Raw genomic sequence first — 24,688 nt, forward strand, 5'->3', positions numbered from 1 at the left:
GACGGGTTTACTCCTTGTCTTAGGTCTGTGCTGCCTTTCCACGCTGGCTGATGGGATTAATTACACCAAGTGCCAAACGGGGCAGTGCGGGGCCGTCTGAGCCTTCCCAAGGGAGATTTGGGATTGTTCTTTTCTTCCACACAAGATAAAACTGCCTTTTGCGGTGCAAAAGGGTATTCGCAGAGTCTCCCCCTCGACCCGAGGCTGACTCTTGGCTGCCGTTTCTGCAGAGCCCGTCCCTGCACTATCAGATCCTTTCCCCCTGTGATCTCCCGTGTCCTGACGACCCCAGGCAGCTCCCCTGGCTACCAGAACCCAGATCGAATTGTGGCCGTTCGCTGCCTGAGGTCAAGCTGTAAAAACGAACAATCCAAAATTACCCCGAAAGGCAGATGTACTAATTAGAGAAACCTTGGGTGGCAGTTCTGAGTACGATGCTTTTAATAACTGCAGGGATGTTGAGAAGCAAATAAATTATATGATGAAAGTCTACCAGGCTGCAGAACTCAGATATGTAATGAGCAAGACTGGCACCAAGGCTGAAATTTTGCCCCCTGGGCTTGGCATTTTGTCTGATTGCCTTTCCAGATGAGAAGGTACCTGGAGCTTCCGGTCCTGCCGAGTACTTGGCAGAAAAGTTATTTCTCAACAACAAGCTGGGGAATCATCCTGGGAAGGCTGGAATTCGAGAGCCGGCACTCACTGGCACCCAGGGGAGGACAGACAGGTCCCTGACCAAGGTTTCTCTCCCGAATTTTTGACTTAAAGAGGTCCTCACCCAGCACACACTGATGCTGAGCTCTTCTCCCACATCCCCACCTTTGTGGCTTGACCAACAGCTCTAATCAATCTTGCAAATGAGGGTCCCCAATTACAGGAGGTTTATGGCCCCTGGGTAGTTCACTTAGTCCCACAGGTCATCGCAGCTTTCCCCCGGGGTGGATCTTGTGGAAAGCAAACTCTCCCGCACATCTACACCCCATTTCAGATGCCTTCAGCAGCAGAGACCATTGCTCCCAGTGACAAGGAGCAGGGCAGGCTGGCAACATCTGCCTGTCCCTCAGCCCAGCTGCCCGAGACAGGAGGACACCGGCATCTGACTCACACTCCATTCGCTCACAGGCTGCTACACGTCCCAAACAAGCCACACACAGTTATTTTCAATGGCAATTAAAAGACCAGCTCTTGTTTCAAGGGCCGGACAGTGAAATTGCAGGAAGAGCCGCCCTGACCCAGCAACCATTATGTCAATGAATGCGCTGGACTGAGAGATGCTGACGCTCATCTCGGCTCCAATTCACTTTTAATTCTCTCCTGGCCTGAAACCCCGCAGGAATAATATGGGGAGCTTGGAGCCATTGCATGGGGATTTGGGAGCAGCACCTGTTTTAGGAACAATCAGCCCAGCAGGAGGAAAGTTCCTCTTGGTTAGTCTCCAAGTATTTACATTTTTGCCCCTGTCGCGGTGTGATAATAGCGCACTTTGTCAATCTTGCACAAAACCTCGCTGGGCTCTTTGACTGGTTTGCCCTGACTCCTGCATGGCTCTATTATGATTTTTCAAAAGACCTCCCATAAGGGTTAAATGACCTCACATTAGTGCTAATTTGGGGCTAGCTTTCCTATTCAGCACATAACAAAGCAATTGGTGTTTACTCAGGTCCCATAAAGTGACAGGGACCACACACAACCTCAGCGCACTCAGCCTGGACAGACAGAACACCACCCCAGCTCTTCCTTAAATATTGCCATTTTGTAAGAGAGAGGGAGGGAAAAACAGGAGAGGCTGATAGAAAAATCGCCGCCCAGCCTGAATTAAGCAGCCAACAGCCAACCTGAAGCAGCTCCGTTGCTGTCGCCAGCGAGACGCTGCCGTCCCTTCCATTCCCCTACGTGACCTAATTGCACCTGCTGAGTCACAGACCCACAGAACACTGGGCTGTCTCATTCCTCAGCTGCTTTTCTCCTCCACAGGCTCCTTGTGAATTTAACTCATATTAATTTGATGGCAGTAAATCACCCCGCGCAGCTAATAAATTAAATGCCTCGCTGTCCCCGCTGCTGGGAACGGAGAGGTTGGGTGGAAGGAGAGCGAGCGGCTGGTTGAACGGCGATGGCTGCGTGACCATCGCCACAAAGGAACTGCCCGTCCCGTCCCCATCCCATCCACCTCTCCGTGATTAATGATGGTGTAAAGTAGGGCAGGCTGAAAATAACAACAAACCATGATTGATGTTCTAGACACGGATCTTCAGCTACAGCGAATCGGTGTCACGATTGGAGCCACACGGCAGATTTTACGCCAGCTGTGCTTGTGCTGCTGTGAGGCAACGAGACCCAGCAACACACCGGCCAAGGGTTCATCCAGTGCATCGTTCCGCTTCATCAGAGCCTGATCTGAAGCACAAGAGCCTTTATTTAGCCATACACTTGCCCCCTTCCCCTTGCAATTAAATAAGGTCAAAAAAAAAAAGAGGGAACACAAACATGTTATTGGCCGAGTGAGTAAACATTTCGGGTTCTGTTGCAATCGTTAATGATAGTACAAGGGGTGTGTGAACTTCCTGCACACCGTCCTGCAGTTCATTCTGAATTCACCAATGCAATTAGGGTGTCTTTTATGCAAGAGCTGAAATTCGCCTAGATTGATTTAACGAGTATAATTTCCTCTTTGGAACTGCTGGGAATTAATCATCACTTCTCCAAGCTCCATCTGGAATTCACCCCGTCAGCACCCGCACGGCTCTGGTGCTGACTACACTCCTGTTGACTTTGTTCAAGTATTTCCTATACTTAGAATGGGAAATATCTTAAATATGCAGCAAAGTCAACCATCCCAGCTCAGGGCGCACCGATTTCTTTCTCTAGTGCCAACCATCACACAAACAAACCCAATTCTCCTCTTGCTCGTACTAGTTTTCATTGAGGCAACCGCGCCAACGTAATTGGATTGATCCTAATTTGCAGCAAGTGAAAGCGGCACAAGAAACCGAGGGAATATTTTAAAGAGAAACGAACTAAATACACCTAACCAGTTACATCTCTAAGAAGCTGCATTTGCACATTAAAATATCAATTAGTGCATGCAGATCAGGTAAGTAGCCACCTAATTCCCTGTTTTCATGGCCAGCTGGCCGATTCGGGTGCACAGCTGAGAGCATCAACGTGCCAGGGACAGAACTGTCTGGACTCCAGAGAAATCTGTTCTTTCTTGCCCACTTCAAACTCACCGAAAATCTGCAAATGCAGTCATCAAAGGAAAAAAGAGGACAACTTCACAGCAATGGGGACACTGCTTAAGTGACTAGCAGCTAAAGGAATAGAATGCTCTAGAAAGAAAACTGTTTTGTTTATTAAAACAATTAACGCAGCTTAAAAGGAAGAGCAGCGGAGTAGGTGTGAATGAACTGCCCTTCTCAACACCGAGGTGTGGCTGCTCCAGAGGTTTTCCCAGCATTTGGGTGTCTTTTGATGTAAACCACAGAAACTAAACTATATGAATTAAAATCAGAGCTCCTTAAAATTCACTAGTTCCAGGATTATTCTTGGGAGCTGACCCATCCCTGGAATACCCCACAGGTGTACAGTCACAAAGGAACTCACATGAAAGTTGGAGCAAGTCTTTGTTGGCTTCTTCCACCCCGGTGTTGACCCATTTCTAGCCATCAGTAGTTTTCAACATTTGTTGGACAAGGATCTCTACACACTTTCCATTCTTCTGTATGTAATCTGGTTAAACCAACTGCCAATGAGCTTGTTTTATTCAGTTGCCATCTGCAGACCCACTAGAAGTCACACAAATCCCCCTAGGAGCCTGTGGTGAAAAATAATTGATCCCCAGCCCTTTATTGCTTCTCCAGCACATAATGAGATATATCTCCCTTTCCTCAGCCCCTTGGGAAGAGCCAGGATAATTTTTCTCTGGACAGTAACAGCCTTTGCCACAGAAAGCTGCATACGGGAAGTACTCTATAGGGACCATCTGATTAAAGATTACAGCATGGGAGATGTACCAACTCATTCAATTCTGTCTGTTGATAACTGGGGAAAACAGACTCAAAGCGGAAGGGTCTCACCCCAAAAACGCAGCATGAGACAGCAGCGGAGCCAAGGTAACAACAAGCACTACTGATTCCTGCCACACTGCTTTCAGATCTTGTTTGGGACTAGGAAAGAAACCTCCCCAAATCTTCCTTCTGCTAAGTTGCTGCCTCTCTTTGGAGCAAGGACAGCTGGAAATCAAACAAACCCATCTCCTCTCAGAAGACCTCCATCCAGTTTTGCAAATAAACAGATAAGCAGCCACCCAGTGGGGGAAGAAGATAATAACTAGCTGGGCTCCGAGAGGCAGAAAGGTGTGTGAAAAAAGAAAGGCGTTTCAAGGACGACAAGATGGATGTGTAGGAGATGGGATTACAGACAATCCTAATAAGGGAAAGGAGAGTTTGAACTTCCTGTGAAAATGAAAAACCACAAACAAACCTGGGAGATTCTCAGAGAAAGGAGCAGGGAGAGGAGGGGTGGGGTAAAACTGCACCGAGTAGGAAACTGCCCCAGAAAACTTTGAGCTTTAAAAGTCTTCCCTTTTATCTAGAGAGCTTTGGGGTAAGAATGGAGCAAGGCAGAGTAATAAGCATAGGTACTAATTGCATGGAGCATCTCCATGGAGCTTTAGATTAAAGACTCCAGCACCTCGGGGGGTGAGGGAATCCGTTGATCTTGGAGACACGATGTGGGGCAGGCAGCTGCAGCCTTTGTTACCAACCGGCCTCCCTTCCCCATCTGATCATGTAAATGAGAGCCACAAATGCTGGAGTTTACAGCGTGCGCCATCTGAGCTGGGATCTCTGGAGAGACAGGAATGGATTTATTTACATGTTCTGGGTTATCTCTGCAAGTGATCTAACAGGGGCCCCTTCACATCTGGAGAGTCCTGATGAAAGTAACAACACTGTACCCAGGTATTTCTGTTTGTGCTTGTGGCACTGGAGACAAAAAGGCCAGATTCTCCATCTGGTTTACACCCCCTTAGCACTCACAGTTGTTATAGTTCACTCCTACAAAGCACGGTGTGTCCTTGACTATGAAAATGTGTTTTTCAGGGGAAGAACCGGGGCCAGATTCAGTTTGATTTGCCAGCTCTGCTTCAGCGTGGCCTCAGATCTTCCCCAGACGCCAGCCCAGCGTGGCTGATGGTCCCGACGCCCCTTGCGGAGCTGCACGGCAGCGGTAACTTCTCAGAGAGGGTTGGGATGGTGGGAGAGTGGAGGTCAGGCCGGATTAGTCCTATCCTGGCACTCCAAATTCCGGTGAAGCCCTCCCCATATCCGCACCACCAGCGCCTTGGGGAAAATGACTTCACCTGAGTGTGGGTGAACCTGTGCTTGGCAGCAAGGACTGGCCCAGGGAACTGATCCCGCTCAGAGCCAAGAAGAAAGCAGGCAGGACAGCAACCCCTTCACGCTCCTTTGCCAGCAGGAAGGGGGAAACAATAAGAAGCGAAGCCTCAGGTGTTGGAGGAGCAGAAACAGCTTTTCTCCACAGACACCAGGCCCACTTGGCGTAACACCCGCTGCTCCGTGCCCGCGCTGTTCCCAGGGACACCCAGCAGAGGAAAAGCAGCCGCAGCCCTCGGATGCAGCAGCTGCTGGGCTCTGTGCCCGAAATGTTTAAGTACCTTCTCTTGCCGCAGGACGAGGGAAGCCCAGGATGGGGGAATTCACCGTTCTTCACGTGCTTCCGTGCGGCTGACACGCTGAGATATTTCGGTTTTGAAGAGCAGATGTTCATATGTTAATAGCCTTTCTTCCTGTCAGGAAAGGAAGCAAACGCAGTCAGTCCCTCAGTGCTGCTGCCACAAGGGGAGTAGGGACAAAAAAAAAGGAGAAAAAAAGCATAAAATAAATCAGCGCATGAATCAGACTCTGGAGCTGTTTGTGAGAGGTGTGTAACTGCCGTCCTCCCGTTATCAGCCCCAGCTCACGCAGGGCCCACAATCACCGGGGATCCCTGCGGAGCCGCTGCCCTCGCGCACCCAGCGCCTTTAATTAGTGTTGAGCCCCTTCGCACCCGGTGCTGCCCTGTTCGGGGATTAAAGTGGTTATTGCTGAGCGCCACGGCTTTGTTGTGGAGGCACCATGACAAGTTACAGTCCCTGCCGCTATTAAATCTAGAATCTCAGGAGACAGATGGGAACCAAATCTTTGGATTCTGGAATCTCTGGAGCTCTTCTTTCTCTATAGCACCCTGTTGCCTTCCCTTTCGTGTAGGTTGCTCCAGAAAAATACCTCCAACAGGACAGCTTGTGCCATTCCCAGCCACATCTGCTACAGACCATGGACACACCATGTTGTGTGGAAGCAACTCGTGCTTTCCATTTGTACCAGAGTAGCCGCTCTTGGACATCTCTGCAGAAATGTGGGGAAAAGCAGGTTCTGAAATGAAAGGGCAGCACACGGTGGGCTCCTCAAAAGAAAGAGCTGCGTCCGTTGCTCAGCAGAGCAAAGGAATTCACAGCCGCAGGAAAGCGACCGAGACAAACAATGTTGACTGGGTTTCAAACTTGAGTTGGAACATTTTATGGCTGTAAATAACACCGGCAGTCGTATAACCCAAGGGAAAAAAATAGGGGTAATGAAACCTCCTGCTTCAGGGCATGAGCTGGTGGCCTCTAGGGACAAGGGAGGAATTTTTCCTGCCATTCACAGCATTGCTCAAGCAGCTGGGGACATTCTGCGGGGTTTCACCATCCATCGGAATATCAGACATCGACTGCTGATGGTAAAAAGAAGATATCGCACTGGACAAGCCACGGCTTGGTTTGGTAAGGACGTCTGATAAATCAGCCAGGCAGCAGCACGGCCGGGAAATGACAGGGACATGGGATGAGAGCCCAGCCCTGGGGTCCGAGCGCATCAACGGGGATGCTCTCCAAGGACAGAGACAAACACATCGCACGCAAAGGAAAAATGCAGCCCAAAGCATGGCGTTTGGACTCTGAGCTGGGGCAGACTGTCAGCACACTCCATCAGGACACACTTTTTGGTTTATTCTTAAAAAAATGGATAAGAATGAGCCCAAAAATGATGCTGGAAGAATTCCTCCAGTAACCTCTTTCCTGCCTAGTACTTCAGCTTGCAAAATTTACCCATCGAGGAAGTCTTCCTGCCTCAGTTTTCCTGTCTGCTTCAAGTGAATTATCATCTCCAGGTAGAATCTGGTTTTCACGAGGTCTGGGGCATTGCTACGCACACGTGTGTGTGTGTGTGTGTGTGTTCACTGGAGATACCTGCAAGGAATCTGTTCCTCGGTGGAAAAATGACAGTCTGTGCAGTCCTGATGCGGCACAAACCCGAGCTTCCAGGAAATCAGACCTAAGCTGGCTCAGAGCCACTGTCGTATTATTCCCAGCGCCCCCACTGTAACATTAAAAACCCAGACATGAGGACTTAGAGCAACAGCATCTTCAGCCCCGTGACACTTCCAGTAGCCCCAAAGATGCTCAGAATCAAGGGATTAGGTGGTTTGTAGGTCCGAAGTTGGGCAGATTTCCCTCCAGGGCCCCCGGCCGTTTGCTCTGTGGCTCATCATTCCTGTCAGGCTTGTTCAGAGTGTCTCTGCCTTTCCTCTCGGTGGATTAAAGGGTGGTTGAGGGGTTATTTTCTCCTGCTTTGTTGCTTGGAGATGGGGCTGCAGAGGGGAATGAATTACACCAGATAAATACATTAAACTGTCACTCTGAGAATTAACTGGAAAGCCCTGGGCCTCTAGGAGAACGGTACAAATGGCAAGAGAAGTGCCACGGAAGGCATCTCTACCGGCATTCCCATGGACCGATCACCGCGGATGTCATGTTTCTTCTCAGTAATTAATTTCAGCGTATTATTAATTGTAATAACCATCAATTTCTAATGAATACACCGGGCCTCACCAAAATCCTGGCACTTAGTTGTCACAATTAAAGTAACTGTCGTATTCCCTGATCAGCGGGCTCAGTCCTTCCATCTCCTCCCACTCAGATCAGAGCCCAAAGCACCTCCTGGCCAGGAAAAAAGGGCAGGTGACTGCAGCATTAGCCCAGAACTCAGGGTCTCTGCCGCAGATTTTCCACAGGACTTTGAGGAAAACTCTCTTTACCTGCATCTCATCCAGTGGTAACATCAGTCCACTACTGCACTCGGTTATTTGGAGGTAAGTGTGTTAAAACTGCAGGGATGATTCAGATATTTAGGTAATAGGACTCACAACGAACTGCTCAGAAAAAAACCAACACCCTTGGGAATTCTGCTAGAAACATCTCCAAAAAAAGGTAGTTTAAGTCGGTACAATTTACATGTCGTATCTGGAGACAATTACACGAGGTAAGAGCTTAATCCAGACTCAAAGCGACAGCAACATGAGTGTTTGTCATTTCCTCTGCACAGCTCCAGCAGTTAGGAACACAACACCGATTGCTACATGTGCCATTAACCTCGCACCTCACAGCACGAGCACACTATAATCAAACAGAAAGAAACAAGTATTAATTACAGCACGAATATCTTAGTCACCATCCTGATCAAAACCAAATCCAAGAATTTTATCATCAAACATCAAATGAGAAGCAATAAAACTATGTGGATATAGTGATGGCAAATGCCATCGTAGCTGCACCTGCTTTGGGATAGCGACTGAATCAGGAGCTGGTCCGGCACCCAGCACAGGGGTCCTGGCATTGCAGACACTACAACTGCAATTAAGTTTCCCATTAAGACACATGCGCCTTATTATCAAGCAGTAATAGTTACCATTGCTGTAGCAAAATGCTCAACGGTAAGTCAGTAAATGTCTCGATTAATTGTTTTCTTCGCTTTCACCATATTCCTTTTAAAGGCGTCTGAGAAGGGCATCGAGAGCCAAATCAGTTCTATGATCAATAATTTTGAGGTCAGAGTTAAGGATATGAAATCCCGGCTTTGTGAAGCTGAGCGGAGAACCCTCAATGATACCGAGATTTCCCCTGTGTTTAGTCAAGGTGAGATTTGCACCAAGGGGCATTTTCCCTCGCTGCTCCGGCTGATGGGTTTCACGGTGCGCTTAAGTGAGGCAAAGATTCGTAGTGAGAGGCTCTATCACTTACAAACCAGCTGCTACAGCCGAAGAAACACAGTCACCTTTGGGCTCTCAAACACGCAACTAGATCCGACTCAAAAGCAACAAATTTCAAGCTACATTCAGGCCAAAAAATTGTCTTTGAGTCCAAGGAAATAATGCTGATCAGTTAGACAAACTGAAAGTAAAAAGGGGTTGATATTTGTGCCAGGGTTTTGCTTGTTAGCATGAGTTCATGTGATGTTAATGAGGCTCATGGGCTTCTAGGCTGAAACAACTTGGTATTTGGTTGGGTCGGGGATGGAGAGATGAGGTTTGTGATTGCTTGTGCCCGGCCATGTAATACAGCCTGAGATGCGAGCAGTTATTTACTTAGTCATTTCCGTGCTCTGACACGACCCGGGTTTACAAACCATGTCAGCAGGTATCACGTTAGCACCTTGCAATGTTTTTATAATGGAAAGATTTGGTTCTGCACTATGACCCAACAAAATGGTTCAGAACAACAGGTGAATCTCCGGATCTCTCGCTGTTGTAACCTCCATCCTCCCCTTCGAGTCTCCTCCCCTGTGTTTACTGCAATTCCTCCCTTGCATTAGATTTAAGATCCTGCGAGCGGGGCCCCATCCAACCTTTGTTCACCCTGCGGGACATAAACAACTATTTGCATTCAGGGGGAGACTTATTGACCCAGGACTCAGAGTGGGGGGGGATCAAGATGAAACCCATTTACATACATGTAAATTTTTTGCCATTCGCTGCGCAAAAATATCCTGTCTCTGAGATGCAGGAAAATATGGTTCTGAGTCAGAATCGATGCTATCTTCCCAGTTAAGATTAGAGTCTAAATTGTGCAATCCAGCTTAACTCACAGTATCAGTTGCTATGCAAAAGATAATGTTTCATGCAGAGGTGTGGCCTTTCCGATGATTGCAACAAACACAGACCGCAGCTGGCCTGTCACTTCCATCCAATACAATAGGAAAGCGCAGCCGATTTTTCAGCTTTGATTCTGAAAGAAACTGATTATTCCTCATAAGATGCAGATTGACCCCAAATCATGCTGAAATTAATGGGACCGAACACTTTTGAATGCCTGTGAAGAAACTGCCCCTAAAAATAAGCCAGAAAAGGTGAAAGCACTTAAAGAAAATAGAAAAAAAGCTTTTTTCCCACAGGAAACTTCCATCACTATTGTATTTTCCCTAAGGACATCTCTGTATCTGTCACTAAAAATTACTGCTGTCAGCGCTAATGCATCAGCACAAACCGGAGGGCTGGGCTTTGGTGGTCTGAAAAGGGGTATAAACCACAGTTGTTTTTAACCACCAACTCACCTTAGCTCCAGTGAACTCGTTTATTATGCAATAAATCCAATTTTGGCTGGAGGAGAAATGGTGTTGGGAAGAAAAATGGTGTGTTGTTTTCACAAGCGCATGCCTGCTGCCTAATCGGGGCTAAGAGAGACATTTCGCTCACGTAAGGCTGAGCGGCTGCCAACACCGAGGTAGGAGAAAGGTCCGTGGTGGGGAAACAACCGCAAGTGAAAGCCAAACCCCTTCAAACGGCAAAACCATTGCTGCCCAAGCCCCTAAACAAGCACCTCACAATTCCAATTTGGAGCCTACAACAGATTTCCTCCATAATGCGAAATAACACCCTAGAAAATGACACCGCCAATAAAAAGCTAATGAAAAGGTCCGCTGGGAACAGTTTTGCCCTCCAGATAACTTGTCCCTCCTGATCCTAATGAATTCACTTGCAATCCTGACACGCTGTCATTACAGTGGCATTCAACGCCCCAGAAATCTCGGCACGAGGTGCTGTTCAAAGAGACGGTCTTTGTCCCAAGGAACATGACGTAACTCTTAAAAAGGCAATAAGAGAAGCTGCTAATTATTCATTGTTTGCACAGGGAATAAAAAATGGTTTATATGGAGCTAACGTATGGGTAAGTGTAAGTATTATTAGTAGTAATTATAGTAACTGCCTCTATGATCCTCCTCTGTTATATCTGAGGCAGAATTCATTTCATAAGTACAGGTTTGTCTGCTAAAATCCCTCTTTCACAACAGAGAGCCCATTGCGAGGCGATGGAGCACGGAGCGGGATCCTTTGGGCTCAGGCTACAGGAAAGCGAGAGCACGTTGGTGCTACAAGTTTTCTTCTCAAGATGCTTAACAAGGGCTTCACACGGAGAGATTTAATGCCAGAAATGTGTGGGCTGTCAAATCATCCAAGGAAAGGGACAGTGGAAAGGGACCCTCTGCTTTTTGTGCAGCTAAAACGCCATCTCGCTTCAAACCAGCATTGCAAAGGGGAGCAGAGATGTGAGGAAACGTGTCTCTGCCTCAATGGTTGTTGCTGGGTGAGGGCAGGATTAAAGAGGATGAAGAGGGTGTGGACTGGAGATAGGGAAGGGGATCTCTCCTGATGCAAGAAGCACCTTTGTGCAATGGCACAGCCCAGAGCGGAGCTCACGCTGTGCTGTGTCCACCCCGGCACAGGTTCCCCGCTGTCCCCAGCCCCTGTGGGTTTTCTTGCCGTCCCTAAAGGCAGAAGAACCACGGGTGCATTTTACCCCGTTGAGCGAATGCGATGGTACAAGTGCCCTGCGTGGGACGTGCCCATGGCCGAACCCACGCAGGCACACAGGGCGGGTCCGTTTGGCTCTTCGGGGCCCCAGAAACCAACAAACAGCAGCGGGGAGAGAACTTACCGCGGCCGTATCCTCAGCACGCCCACGCTCCCATGAGTGGCCTTTTTCTGCCTAATGAAGTGAGGATTAATTAGAGGAGGTAATGGGCTTCTACGGCCGGCCGGCGTTGTCAAGCGCTGCTTATTGCTGTTTGTTGATTCAGGCGGGTATTTTGCAATCCCTCACGTTGTTTTGCAGCGACTACAGGAAACAGGGTAAAAAAGACACTCGGCTTTAGCAAGCTGAAGGCAGCTATGCAGAGCCTTTAGAAATGATGGCTGATGCTGCATAGTTCTGAGCAATAGCAAACACACCATCAGTACTCAAACAGTCCCATTTATCTCCAGAAGACAGCTCATCTATAACACAAGGGATGGGAAACAACAAGATTTTCTATTTTTATTCAAGAAGAGGAGGAAAATTCAAAGGGAGTTTGGTACTTATTTTAAATAAGAAGTTATTTTCCATTGAAATTTTCTTACTGACACCCTGTTTATATAATGGGGGAAACACTCTAGAGAGGGTGTGGTGACTTGCCCAAAAACAGAACGGGGAAGAAAACCCAATGGTTTTTGGTATTCTCCTTGACCCATGCAGGACACAGTGCACCCAAAGCCTGACTTTTCTTTGCACTTTGCCACATCCAAGCTTTTGCAGCCATCAAAACACAGCGTGCAATGGTACCAGCCCTTAAGTAATGGTCAGTGGCTACGTGAGGCATCGGCCAAGCAGCCTGTGCTGTTCTGTGCTCTCCGGACAATTCTGCTTTGGGCTGGGCCATAAACTAACAGAAAAAAGGGTCTGCAAAATCTTTCCTTGCAGAACCACTTGGCAAAGGACCAAGTTACTCCACCGGGGTTGAAATAACTCTTATCTCCCCGGCCAACCCAGCTGGATGTCAGCAGGCAGCGCTCCTGTCGTGTAACTCGGCCCGCAGAGCATGAACAAACACGAGCAGGTTGAAACTGCCGCATTTCTGTGTTTGGGTTAAGCAGAGATCAGGGCAGGGATCCAATGTTGTCTCCGTGTGTACAAACCCACCACCAAAACTAAATCCTGGTTTTTCTCCTTAGTTCCTTTCAAAAAAGGTTCAAGTTTCACCATCGAGGCGCCTTTAAAAACTCCCCCTGGATTTTCTTTGCCTGCCCAGCAGGACGGGTGACACAGTACATTTCATTTCATTTCCTCAAGATGTGACATTTTTGTTGGCTCGTGTAAGGGAAAGGTTTCTCATGCCTTTCTGGAGATCCTCACGTGCATGAGCACTCCACGGGTCAGACAAAGCTTTAGCCCTTCCCAAGAAGAAAATGCCCTATGAGGGGGGACACAAAGCAGTTATTGTGGAAAGGGCAGAAATTTTGGCCCATTTACTACAAGATCCCATGGGACCTCTGTCAAAAAGAAGAGCAGGGTGTGAGTGGCTGTGTCCTGTCCCACGTGGACAGGGCTGGTGGCAGCGGTACCAGCGTGGTGACATCCCGGCTCAGAGCCAGCGGGACAGCAGCTGCTCCTAAAGGACAGGGCTGGGAAACCCCTGCCTGCCCTAAGGAACCAGTAAAAACCATTTCCACTCCCAACGGATGCAACAGCAGCTCCTGCACACCTTCAAACAGGCTGAGCAGGGCTCCTGAAATGTTGCTCCGCGCTCTCCACAGGACACAGAGGCCAGAGGAACCGTCCCTTTCCTTTCACGGTGAAGGAGGATTGAAGTTTTGAGGTGTTTCCTAATGGTCTCACCAACAGCCTCCTCTGCTCGGTGCTTCCTCACACCTCCCCAATGTAGCTGAAAGTCTAGAGGAGTCGTCTCAGATTGATGCTGGAACTCCCAGAGCTTGTCCACACGGTGGAAATCAATTGGAGTTCATGAACGGTAATAACTTAGGGCAGTAAAACGGCAATGAACTCTCCTGCAGATGCTGTGGTTTAGAATCAAAAAGCCTTAACCAAGTTGCCTGCTCTGAACTCACTTTCAATTAAATTACAGTAAATCCAAAGAGAGCCCCTTTAATTCTGAGTCTGTATGGACTTCCCTGGACCGAAGGCGATGCCTGCACTAGTGTTCCTCAAGCCTGGTTATAAAGATTACGTGATACCACACCTGCCTCGCCTGGTAGTTAAACACTAGACACAGCCTGCACCTTCCTGCACAGAAAAATCTGTATAAGAAATGTATATTTTTAATGCAAACACATTCTTCAGAGCACAAAGACACCTGGTGAAGACATTTCCTCATTGCTGGGTGCCCGTGCCCAGCTGACATTAGCACTAAAGAGAAGGAACAGAACCCACCCTCTTGGGTGGAGGTTTATCAGTGTGTCAGGTCATCGGAGGAGGTTTTAGGGTGATTCTCAGGGATTAAGGCCTCCTATTTCAAATCACCAACACTTGACGTTTCCAGTTCAGCTGCAAACTTGTAAAATCACTGCAGAAAGTGACACCAGGACACGTTAGTACCCAAAGAAGCAGAAATATGTGCAATCCCCTCTCAGTGCCCATGCTCCCAGTTAATGGAACTCTTGAGCAATTTTTTTGTCTCTGACCATTCCCAAATTGGTTTCTTACAACATCAAAACTGACTACTGACTTTCTTTCAACTTATCTGATAGAGTTAAAAGCAAACACCCTGGCAATGCCACTGCATCACAAGAGAGGCTTTGATCATCTAAAACTGCCAACGCACCTTGAAGCGTGTTAAACATCCATGACTTGGCTGATTGCATCTGCCTGTTCCCATTAAATGTACATGCACGGGAGACACCCGCCGAGAAGGGACAGCAGGAGGGACAATCGACGTGGGGTCTGGGTTGACGGATATTCCTTGAGGTTTTTCATAGGAGGAACGTGCAGCACTTTGTGTTTAGCTTGTCACCAGCTCAGGTAAGCACAGGTGACAAGAACTGACCTTTCCACTGTGCTTGTGAGTGGAGGAACCAAAAAAACCTTCCGCAGAGCTCACAGGCTTGTGATGTAAACTCAAGGGATGAGGTTCAGCTCCTGGGACAGCAGGTGCCACCAGTCGTGATCCAGCTGGACACTGGGGACTTGTCCCTCCCATCCCGCATGGGTGCAAAGTCCCTCCCAGTTGAAAACAGCTGCTCAGCTCAAGTACCAGAGCATAGATTTTAGACTCAGCCTTTACAGACTCAGATTAGGGGAGCAGATAGAGACAAATGCTGGAGCAGAAGATACGCTGCTGATGAAATGCTATGACACTTCAACACGAGCTATGTGAAGAGATGTCAGAAAAGTAACCCATTTCCATTAGCCTTTTATTTCCCACTAATGGTTCAGAACTCTTCCCAGTCCTCCTCTGGAGCATGAAACACCAAGGACACCTCATCCCCTGCCCTCTGGGAATGTGATTCTGGCTTTATAGGTTATCTGGGCTGGGGTGGAGGAGGAAGCAGGGGAGAGAACGATGGGCTGCCACGCAGCTGATTCTCATTCATTTGGGAAGGAGTTATAAAAAGTAAGCTTGAAAGTCTATCCTAAATATAAGGATTCAGCTGATTGAGAACTCATCTGCTTCTATCTCTCGGGTAATCGCGAATACACTTCTGCTGTGTCACTTCAAAGGCTCAGCACAGCTGGGAGAGTTTTCATCAAAGCTTCTGCATGTCTGGGGGAGGTTTCCCCCCCCATGAATATACATCACTGGAGGCTCCTTCTCCCAACTGTTCCCATGCCTCTCTCTGATTGATCCTCATTTCATTCAGATGAGCTCTTCCTCTCTGGATGGCTAAAGGGCAAGAGACAGCTCTCTCCAAAGCTTTCCCACTCGCCTGGATGCCTCTCCGAAGATTTTCCTCTCATCAGAGTGGGGGAGGGAGGGAGCTGTTCAGACAAGAGATGGAGCCTTTAAATTAACTTCTTGTCATCTGAGGGCTGGGGCTGATAGTAGCGGGGGTGGGAAGCACATTCTCCCGGTATCGGGACCCTGGCCAGATCCTCATCTGGTGTAAATGTAGACTGATCTCAGCAGTCATGCCATCCGAACTACAAGCCCTAAAACACTCCGCTCTCCGCGAGGCATCACCCCGTGTGTCCGTCCTGCGGAATACGTGAACTCCCCGGACAAGGAACACTTGCTAAAATTGCTCAATTCCCCTCTTTTTCAGTGGGGAGGGAGGGCCGGGCCACTCGGTGGAATTTCAAACACTCAGCCACCCTCAGCCGGGTTGGGATTTCACAAGAACTCAGACCCTGTGCGCACCCAGCACGTGCAAAGCGCTGGTAGAAATCTGGGCCCCTCTCCTTTCGGATGGGAGCTCAGTCCTCCTGGAAATTCTGGGCCCGGTGCCACTTGGTTACAGCACGTCTGCTGGCTGCTGGCCAGAGCCCGAACCTCAGCGCAGCTCCTCCACCCTCCACCCTCTAATTGCATATTCCCCAGGGCCAAAATGACCCCAGCGACTGGCAGGTCAGGATGCTGCTGAAGCGAAGGGATGCGCACTCTCTTAAACCGCCGGGGTGTGAATGATAACGTGTTGCTGCTGATGATTTAAAAAACATGTTATGAATCTCCGATGCAGTGACCCACAGAAAAGCGACAGCCGTGGGGATTATCAGTGTCCTTGCTGGTCCAGAGAGATGTTCTGCTGTTCCAGGGAGACCCCTCAGCAGACAGAGCTGCAAAGTCACCCACCAGCAAGTGCCATGAGTTCGTGTCCTTGCAGCCTCCTGAGCACCCTCAGCTCAGAGCCCCACAAAGCCACACCTTGCACCTTTGACGGGGAGATCAAACTAGGTCCCCAAGGACATGTCACCCTCAAGGGGGCTGTTCCAACACCATAATGTCTGTTGGCACCTATAAATCCTGCCCTCCATGCTCAGTTCCAGGCTGTGACCCTCCCCTTTGGAGCAGGAACCCCTTGGGAGATGCATTCAAAGCGGGGTCAGTTGTGGGGGTGCTGCCTGGGACTGGGAACGGCTCTTCCCCCCAGACGATGGGATTTTCCCGCACCAGTCCCCTGAATGGTTAATTAGACCTCGAATGGTTTATCACTTCTTTCACCGGGGTGTGTGGCTGGATTTACTTCGACACAAGCCCCTTTCTGAATTGCAAGTTGGCAACAATAAAAGGGAGAAGTCTTTAATTAGTTATCTAGCTAATTAACTTTTACAGCACTGTATAGCTTTGGCATCCAAATACTGCAATGCAAAACATCGCAAACATTCAAACAAAGCCTACCCACCCCACCAGGAAGCTGCTGGCACTAGCGGTTGCGGGGGAACAGCATCTCGCAGCCTTGGCCGGGGAGCGTGGAAACGCAGCTTGCGCAGTGCCGCGCTCCCCGGCCTCCCGCACATCCCCTTCTGCGGGCAACTCACCTCCTGCTGCTGCTGATGTTCCAATTACCGATACAGAACATACACGGCTTCCCCATGCCGTACTCCCCCTTCCCAGCACATGCATTCACTCTACCCCTTGGAGAAATACATGGGAGATTAAATGTATTTCTTGCTTGAAAGGGTTATGTAGAAATCCCCGCCACGCAGGGGAGAGTTTCCCAGTCAGGGCCAGGGTACCAGCATCCCTCAAAAGCCCTCACATCAGGCAGGGTGACATCGAATCAGACAGTATGGAAATGCTCTTGAAGAGGGATAAGTGCTGGAGCCTGTGGGATGACCCCCGAGAGCACAGTTTGGCTCAAAGAGTACAACAGGCAGGTTGCTGGAATTAAGTCTCTCTCTCTGTTGGAACATGCAGGGTCCCCACCGCTTTTCCCACGCTGATCGGTGAGAGCTGGGGGTTTCGGGAGGCACGGTGCCCCCGGGACGTTCCCGTGTTGTTATATCTGCACCTTGTGGGCTAGCACATGTTTTACTCTGTGTGCACTGGAGTTTCGCCGTTACTGCGTGTCCAGGCAAGCTCCCTAACTGCTTTCAGCATGAATAAAAAGGCACTGTAAAGGGGAAGGGACAGGTTTCAGGAAAAGCAAGAGAAGCAGCACAAAACGGGCCACGGGCTCGAGTCCTCTAGCTGATCAGCACCATCCCACACCTCTGTCCCACCGCCCAGGACGGCACAGAGGGAAAGGAGAGTCTGTCTGATCTCAGGCTGGGATCCAAACCACGTCTACTTTGTTGTTGTCTGGACTTAAACTGAGATCTATCTAATTTCTTTGTGGTAGAAAAGGATTCTGCCTGCTGGCAGTCCCAACTCAACCCAGGAAAACCAGGGGCGACACTTTGCCCCTGTCCTGTACCGGTCCGTGGGTGATCCAGGGAATCGGCTGAACTGCCAGAATTGGTGCCTTTGCCCAGAAGGGAAGTTGTTTCCATTAACGTTACGCAGCCAGCTGCCCAGGGAGGGCTGCTATGGGGGATTTTGGTAAAGCAGCGCTGTTTGCACACCACAGCGTTGCACACAAAAAGCAGGTCATGGGGAAGGTAAAAATGAAGTCAGCTCGGAGCCGCAGCGTGAGTAAGCACAGCTACAAAAGGGGGCAAGGCCCTCTCAGCATCCCGTAAACACGCACAGAAGAGACTCCTCTCCACATATGTTTGCTGTAAGCAAGTAAATCTATTGGAAAGATTTCATGCTGTGAGCAAGGGGCTTGTGCTTTTTTCAGCAGGGGCTTCGTTTTGCCGAGGGAAGGAAAAAACCTCTGCAGATTTGCACGTGCTAAATGGTAAAGCAGCGAGGGATGGTGCAGGACGGATGAGATCACTGGGACAGGGTGGGAGATGAGCAGAAGGTTGTCCCCTCCTGGTACAGACGTGTCTTAGCAGTTCTCCCCATACCAAAGGACCTAAATCTAGAAGGGATGGGGATGCCTGTGAAGCCACTCACCCTGGCCCGGTCTGAGCTGCGGTGCTGTGCCAGGCCAGGCAGCGGCGCAGCCTCCGGCAGCCCCATCGGCACAGCCAGCCCGCACGACTGCAACGTTAACGGTAACGAGGCTTTCGAGGGAGGAGAGTCCTCTGGCCTGGGACTACACGCTGCTCGTGCAGCTCTGAAACAGCTGTGAAACGCTACGCTCTCCTTAGGCAGCTCCTAAAGCCCTGACTAACCACCCTTAATCCCTGTCAGAGTACAATGGTCTGATGAAACCCTGACACGGGTACAACCCTGAAAACAAAGGTTGGCGTACACGGCCCAGGTATCTTTACAGGATTACTGTGTTCTCCTTTAAATCACGAATCCTGTATCAGCTCCAGTTGCTGTGTGCAGGCAAAGCCCTGAGCTGCTTGAAAAACCCTGCCCCAGAACTAAAAATAAAGGACATGAAATGATTCATAGCACTTGTATGGGGAACATTCTGTGTTTTCATTTTTGCTTTTCGTTTTAAGTCTTTTCAGAGTCAGTTTGAAAAACAAATCAAGCCCATTCTCTTCTCTTCCCCTGGTGACAGGTGGCCCAGATGCCTGTCTGGGTCAAGGGGACACTGCTGCATTTTATTTTACCATCTAGCATCGCCCACCTCTGCAGACTTTTTAACCTCTTAATGCCCAATAGCATTTTGTTCTTTTTTCATCATTTCCCCATCTTCAGTTTCCTAAATGTTCCAGAATAATTTCCATCAAATCCAAACACTCAGCAGCCTGTATGTCAGGCTCATTTTTAAGCACAAAGAGGAAAATATTTCCCCTCCTGAGCTGCAGAAGATCAAGTGCCCCCAGTACCAAGTTAGAGCTAAACCTTCAACAGAACGATCCTCCAGGGACAGGCAAGAAGGTTCAAGTTCACCAAACCAGTTCACTAAAGCCAGGATCAGGCTCCCTGCTACAGCAACTCGGTGTTTGCAGTCACAGGCTGTCACTTGGACAAACCTCGTCCCCTCGGAGCCTGTGTCTTGCACCCTCTGCCAAAGCCGGGGCTGCAGCCGCTCGCAGGGCGGTGGCTGTTTCCACACTCCGCGTTCCTGGATGGTACAAACACCATTGTCACACAACTCGTCCTACAGACCTACATAAGGCAGGGAGGAAGGAGGGAGAGTTGGGCAGGAGAACTGCCACAACATCAGTGTTGTCCGAGGGACAGTGATCCCTGCATCCCCAGTTCAAACTTGTCCCCCAGTGTGAGAAACTCGGGACAGGGGAGGAAGTTTCCGAAACCGGTGACTTGAGTTGTTCACAGTTTTTCTGTCCCTCCCCTAAGCGCAGGTTTCCTTGAAGAACAGCACGTTCTCCACAAAACTCACAAGTGGTTTCCTGGGAAAACTTTGGAACTGGGTGAAGTCTCCCTTTCAATTTCAGATGATGTTTTTTGTTTAGTTTGGGCCTAATGAGTATTTTCTCTTCAGACACTGCCACGCTCACTCAATTTTCCAAACAGGTGGTGAAAAATGTTGGAGGAAAAATCCCTCTCCTGCCCTTGGGGTTTTACTTTGCCCAGCTCTGAAGACAGGCCCATACCGCACTTTTGCCACCACAGTTACGTCAGCTCCGCCACCTCCAGAAATGAAGACGTTAAGCCAAGAAAAGCAATTTGACGCTGGTGAAGACTGCGCCTCTGCTGGGAAGCTCTGCCTGTAGCCTCCTAAGTCAAAGACTTTATTTTCCGACTGCCGAGCTTTGGGCTCAGGTCTCTAAACTGCTGCGGGGAAGTCAGTAATTTTTTCTGTGCTTCAGTCCCCATGTGCACAATCCCAGAATCCCAGAATGTCAGGGGTTGGAAGGGACCTGGAAAGCTCATCCACTGCAATCCCCCCATGGAGCAGGAACACCCAGATGAGGTTACACAGGAAGGTGTCCAGGCGGGTTGGAATGTCTGCAGAGAAGGAGACTCCACAACCCCCCTGGGCAGCCTGGGCCAGGCTCTGCCACCCTCACCAGGAACAAGTTTCTTCTCGTATTTAAGTGGAACCTCCTGTGTTCCAGTTTGCACCCATTGCCCCTTGTCCTGTCACTGGTTGTCACCCAGAAGAGCCTGGCTCCATCCTCCTGACACTCCCCCTTTCCATCTTGATCCCCAGGAATGAGCCACCCCTCAGTCTCCTCTTGTCCAGCTCCAGAGCCCCAGCTCCCTCAGCCTTTCCTCACACAGGAGATGCTCCACTCCCTGCAGCATCTTGGTGGCTGCGCTGGACTCTCTCCAGCAGTTCCCTGTCCTGCTGGAACTGATGGGCCACAACTGGACACAAGATTCCAGGTGTGGTCTCCCCAGGGCAGAGCAGAGGGGCAGGAGAACCTCTCTGACCTACTGACCACCCCCTTCTAACCCACCCCAGGTACCATTGGCTTCCTGGCCACAAGGGCCCAGTGCTGGCTCATGGTCATCCTGCTGTCCCCAGGTCCCTTTCCCCTACGCTGCTCTCTATTAGGTCATTCCCCAACTGATACTGGAACCTGGGGTTGTTCCTGCCCAGATACAAGACTCTACACTTGCCCTTGTTCTATTTCATTCAATTTTTCCCTGCCCAGCTCTCCAGCCTGTCCAGGTCTCTGATGGCAGCACAGCTTCCAGTGTCACCCACTCCTCCCAGCTTGGTGTCATCAGCAAACTTGCTGACAGTCACTCTATTCCCTCGTCCAAATCATTGATGAACATATTGAATAATACCGGCCGCAGTACTGACCCCTGAGGCACTGCACTAGATACAGGCCTGTGTCTGTGTACACGTCCGTGTTGGGAGGGATACGGGGCTACGTTCTGGAGGAGCGATGAGGGATGTTATGCGGGGTGCGGGCACCTCGGGAGCCATGAGCGGGAAGCTCAGCTGGGGAGCAGGTGTCACCAGAGGCAGCAGCAGCATCACACCCTGAGCAAAGCCGAGAAGTTAATTAAACAGCAGGAAAGGAAAAGATCATTTAAAGAGCTGAGTCAGAATGACTAAAGGTCTTAGTCACTCATTTACCAAGATCTCAGGCAAAATAATTCTAAAATAATTTGTATCTAGATCACATTCCTTTAAGAAATTTCTCACATCACCCAGTGAGAACCACTGGGAAATGTCACACTGATTCCTTGAGATTGTCAGTGTCCAGCGTGTTTGTGACAACTGCCACCTCTCCCCACCTGCAACGTTCTCTTAGGCTGGGCAGCCTCACCAAGCACAGGACTATGATCGCTGCTAAGGAATTATTTTTGCTCTGCAGAAATGCTGAGTTGGAATTCTCCAGTGTTTCAATGGAAACACTCTCCAAAACCACCTTGTTTCATTAAGGAACAAAAAAGCTCTTCACATTTCAGAACGAAACAAAAATTAACTGCAGAAGACTGCATGTGGAGGCCGTTTCCAAAGGCTACTTCACATTTTAAGAAACACTGAAAACAGCCAATCCTTCCCGCAATATGGTGGTGATAGAAATGTAAGAGCGCATCGGAAATCTTAAGCACGCTGCACTTACGATCAGTGACTTGGTTTCCCATTGTGCCATTCAGCCCAGAAATGTCATGTATTTTTTAATACATGGGGTTTTTCTCAGTGATCTGCTCGCAGCACACAAAGCTCTGCCAGAAAAGTGACGTGGGTGGGGAAGAGCAACAGATGGGATGACAATACTTTTCCATGGCTTGTTGACTCCAAAGGTTTCATGAAATCACCCCAGAGCCCAACGTGCGCCCTCCTCACGAGATGAAGGCTGCGTTTCCTGCAGTGCCCCTCCTCAAGAAACAAAGGTATCAGTCAGCCTGACTCAAAAAGGTTGCAGGGTTTGCCCTTGCGCTCTGAATCACCTGTTGCACGCAGCGAGGCAAGAGGTGGCAAATCGAGAGAGTTCCCCCAGCATCATCGCTGTTACAGCCGTATGCAAAGGGCCACCTACAGATGAGGCGTCGTGCTAAGGAGGGACAACCCCGTCCTGAAGCGTTTGTGCTCCGTGTGAGTAAAACAGCGGGAGAACGTGGGCATGGCGGTGTGATTTCCTCAGTGATGGAGAGACACTGGTGGTGTTATCAAACTGGGGCCTCTGCCGCCACAAACGTCTCTGCCTGCAAACATAAAGTCATCGCAGGCCAAGAGCCCCCACTGCAGGCTCCCAGTACAGATAACAAGTCTTTCTGCTACCGGTACCCATCCCTCACCCACCTGGGCACCCAACGCCAGGGAAAAAGGCCAGAGGGGTAGGAGAGCAAAATGTCACTGTGTATGATGCCAACTCCGTGCCCAAAAGTAGAGGATGCCGTTGGAAATACTCACACCAGCCACTGCGCGGGAGGGTGCGAGGAGATGCAGAGGGTGGGAGGAGTTTTAGTGAAGCTTCCCAGGTTTTTCAATAGGTGTAGATGAGAGTCTGTCGCTCGGAGGAACACGGGGATTTTGTCTGACAGGCAGCGACACCTCGCGGCACCGGCTCCCCGCTCCAACCCGCCCCCGTTTGCTGCCAACAGCTCACTGGTTTTTCCTGGGACAGGTTCTCAGCCCTGCTAAAATCGGGGGGAGTTTCGTCCAGCGCAGCCCAGATTTCAGGGCAGATGTTTCACAGGAAACGACGATGATGAGATTCACCTCTTGCAAACGCTTCCTAAAAATCACACGTCATCGTTAAGAGAAGCTGCCTGAGGGCTCTTAGCAAGACCTTAATGAGACTGGCCCTAGGACTGCCTCCTATTTTGTTCAGGTTGCTATGGGAAGTGTAAGAGCTGTGTGTTGGTATCAGCTCTGCGGTTTTGATGCGAAATGGGAACAGATCAATGACCCACCAGACCTGTAGCTTTGTTTTTTTCCTTATAAAGGTTATCGTTCTTTCTGCACGAGAAAGAGAAACTTCATAGAAATTAAAGAGAGGGAGCAAAATGGCCAAGGAACAACAGAAGTATGGGTGATAGAAGCCCATGGTATGAAGAAATTGACATTTTTGGAGAAAGTTGTCATTGAAGAAACTTGTAACTGTGTCTCCTCCTACGGCTTGAATTGTACCATGTTCAGGGAAACAAGACGTTCGGTACCTTCCTGGCAAACATGCAAGCTTTGCCAGCACAAACCTCAGCTCCATCAGCTCTTCTCCCACTCAGTAGCCAGAACGTGACAGTCGCAGGTGGAGCGATGGGCTGCCTGCTGGGCTTGGTGAGTTTTCCACCTGGGGAAGACCCAGAAATTCCCCTTTTCTCTGTGCCGGTGTTATCTTTGTGTGGTAACCTCATTGACCCATTTCCTCTTGGCACAGTCCTGGTGGTGATTGTGATGGGAGAGCAGCTGTGCCAACCACACAGCACAACTCATATTGCTGGTTTTTCCCCATCTCTCTGCACAGGATGCGGTGACACAGCTATTCCAGCCACATACGCTCGGGCACATGGTGGCGCAGCTCACGGCCGAACCAGGATGTTTCCTGCTGTGTTTCTGACACACACACAACAAAACTGCAGTCACCATGACTCCGCTTTGCTTTAGGAAGGTGTGTGAGGCTGTAACATACAGCAGGAACTCAGGAACTGAGCTTTGCTCCAGGAGAGCTCTGGAGTTAAAAGGTACCATGTGATGGAAACAGAAACACCTCCAGAGTTTCAGAGCTGTAAATGTCAAGGCCAACAGCCAACGTGTCCACGGATGCGGCAGCGCAGGGGCCAAGAACCATCCGTGTGTTGGCACAGTCCTGGCAACTGGTCCTGATCTTGGCTGATGTTTTTAGGTTGGTAATAAATAATTGATAATTAGTAGCTATGATGTAGGGAAATCACAACACTAGCACTCAACAAAAGCACAGGATTTATCAGAAGGATCCAGGTCCTTTCATTCGCCCACACTGGGTACAGGGCAGATCCCTCTCTAATATTGCCCTTTATTTCCCCATCCATAAAGTGGGGCAATTCCTTCACTTCTGAAAAACATTCTTCACCTGGTAACATAAATAAAGAGAAAATCCTTGGTCTCTTGTAAACACAAGGCTATCATAATATCACATACTCCTGATTGATTACTGCTTTTCATTATTGCTAGGTTTCTATTAGATAGCTCATGCAGTAAAACCTTATTTGATTCCTATTAATATTTCACAGCCACCCAGGTAAAT

The 24,688-nt window shown here is 49.3% G+C and overlaps 1 protein-coding gene across 5 annotated transcripts in view; it reads right to left on the reverse strand.

Moving 5' to 3' along the window:
* Positions 1–5,810, reverse strand: part of GRHL3 (grainyhead like transcription factor 3) — a 39,961-nt gene extending 34,151 nt beyond the window's left edge. For 3 of the 5 annotated variants that reach the window (XM_082071618.1, XM_082071614.1, XM_082071615.1), the window contains exon 1: positions 5,678–5,810. The gene's annotated coding sequence lies outside the window, so the exon portion shown is untranslated. Of the gene's footprint in view, positions 1–1,835; positions 1,884–5,677 lie in introns of those variants that run through there. The other 2 variants (XM_082071613.1, XM_082071616.1) reach the window with 2 other exon arrangements.
* Positions 5,811–24,688: the final 18,878 nt, after the last annotated feature.

Source organism: Streptopelia decaocto (assembly GCF_964273445.1).
Source record: "Streptopelia decaocto genome assembly, chromosome: 23".
NCBI classification, from domain to species: Eukaryota; Metazoa; Chordata; class Aves; order Columbiformes; family Columbidae; genus Streptopelia; species Streptopelia decaocto.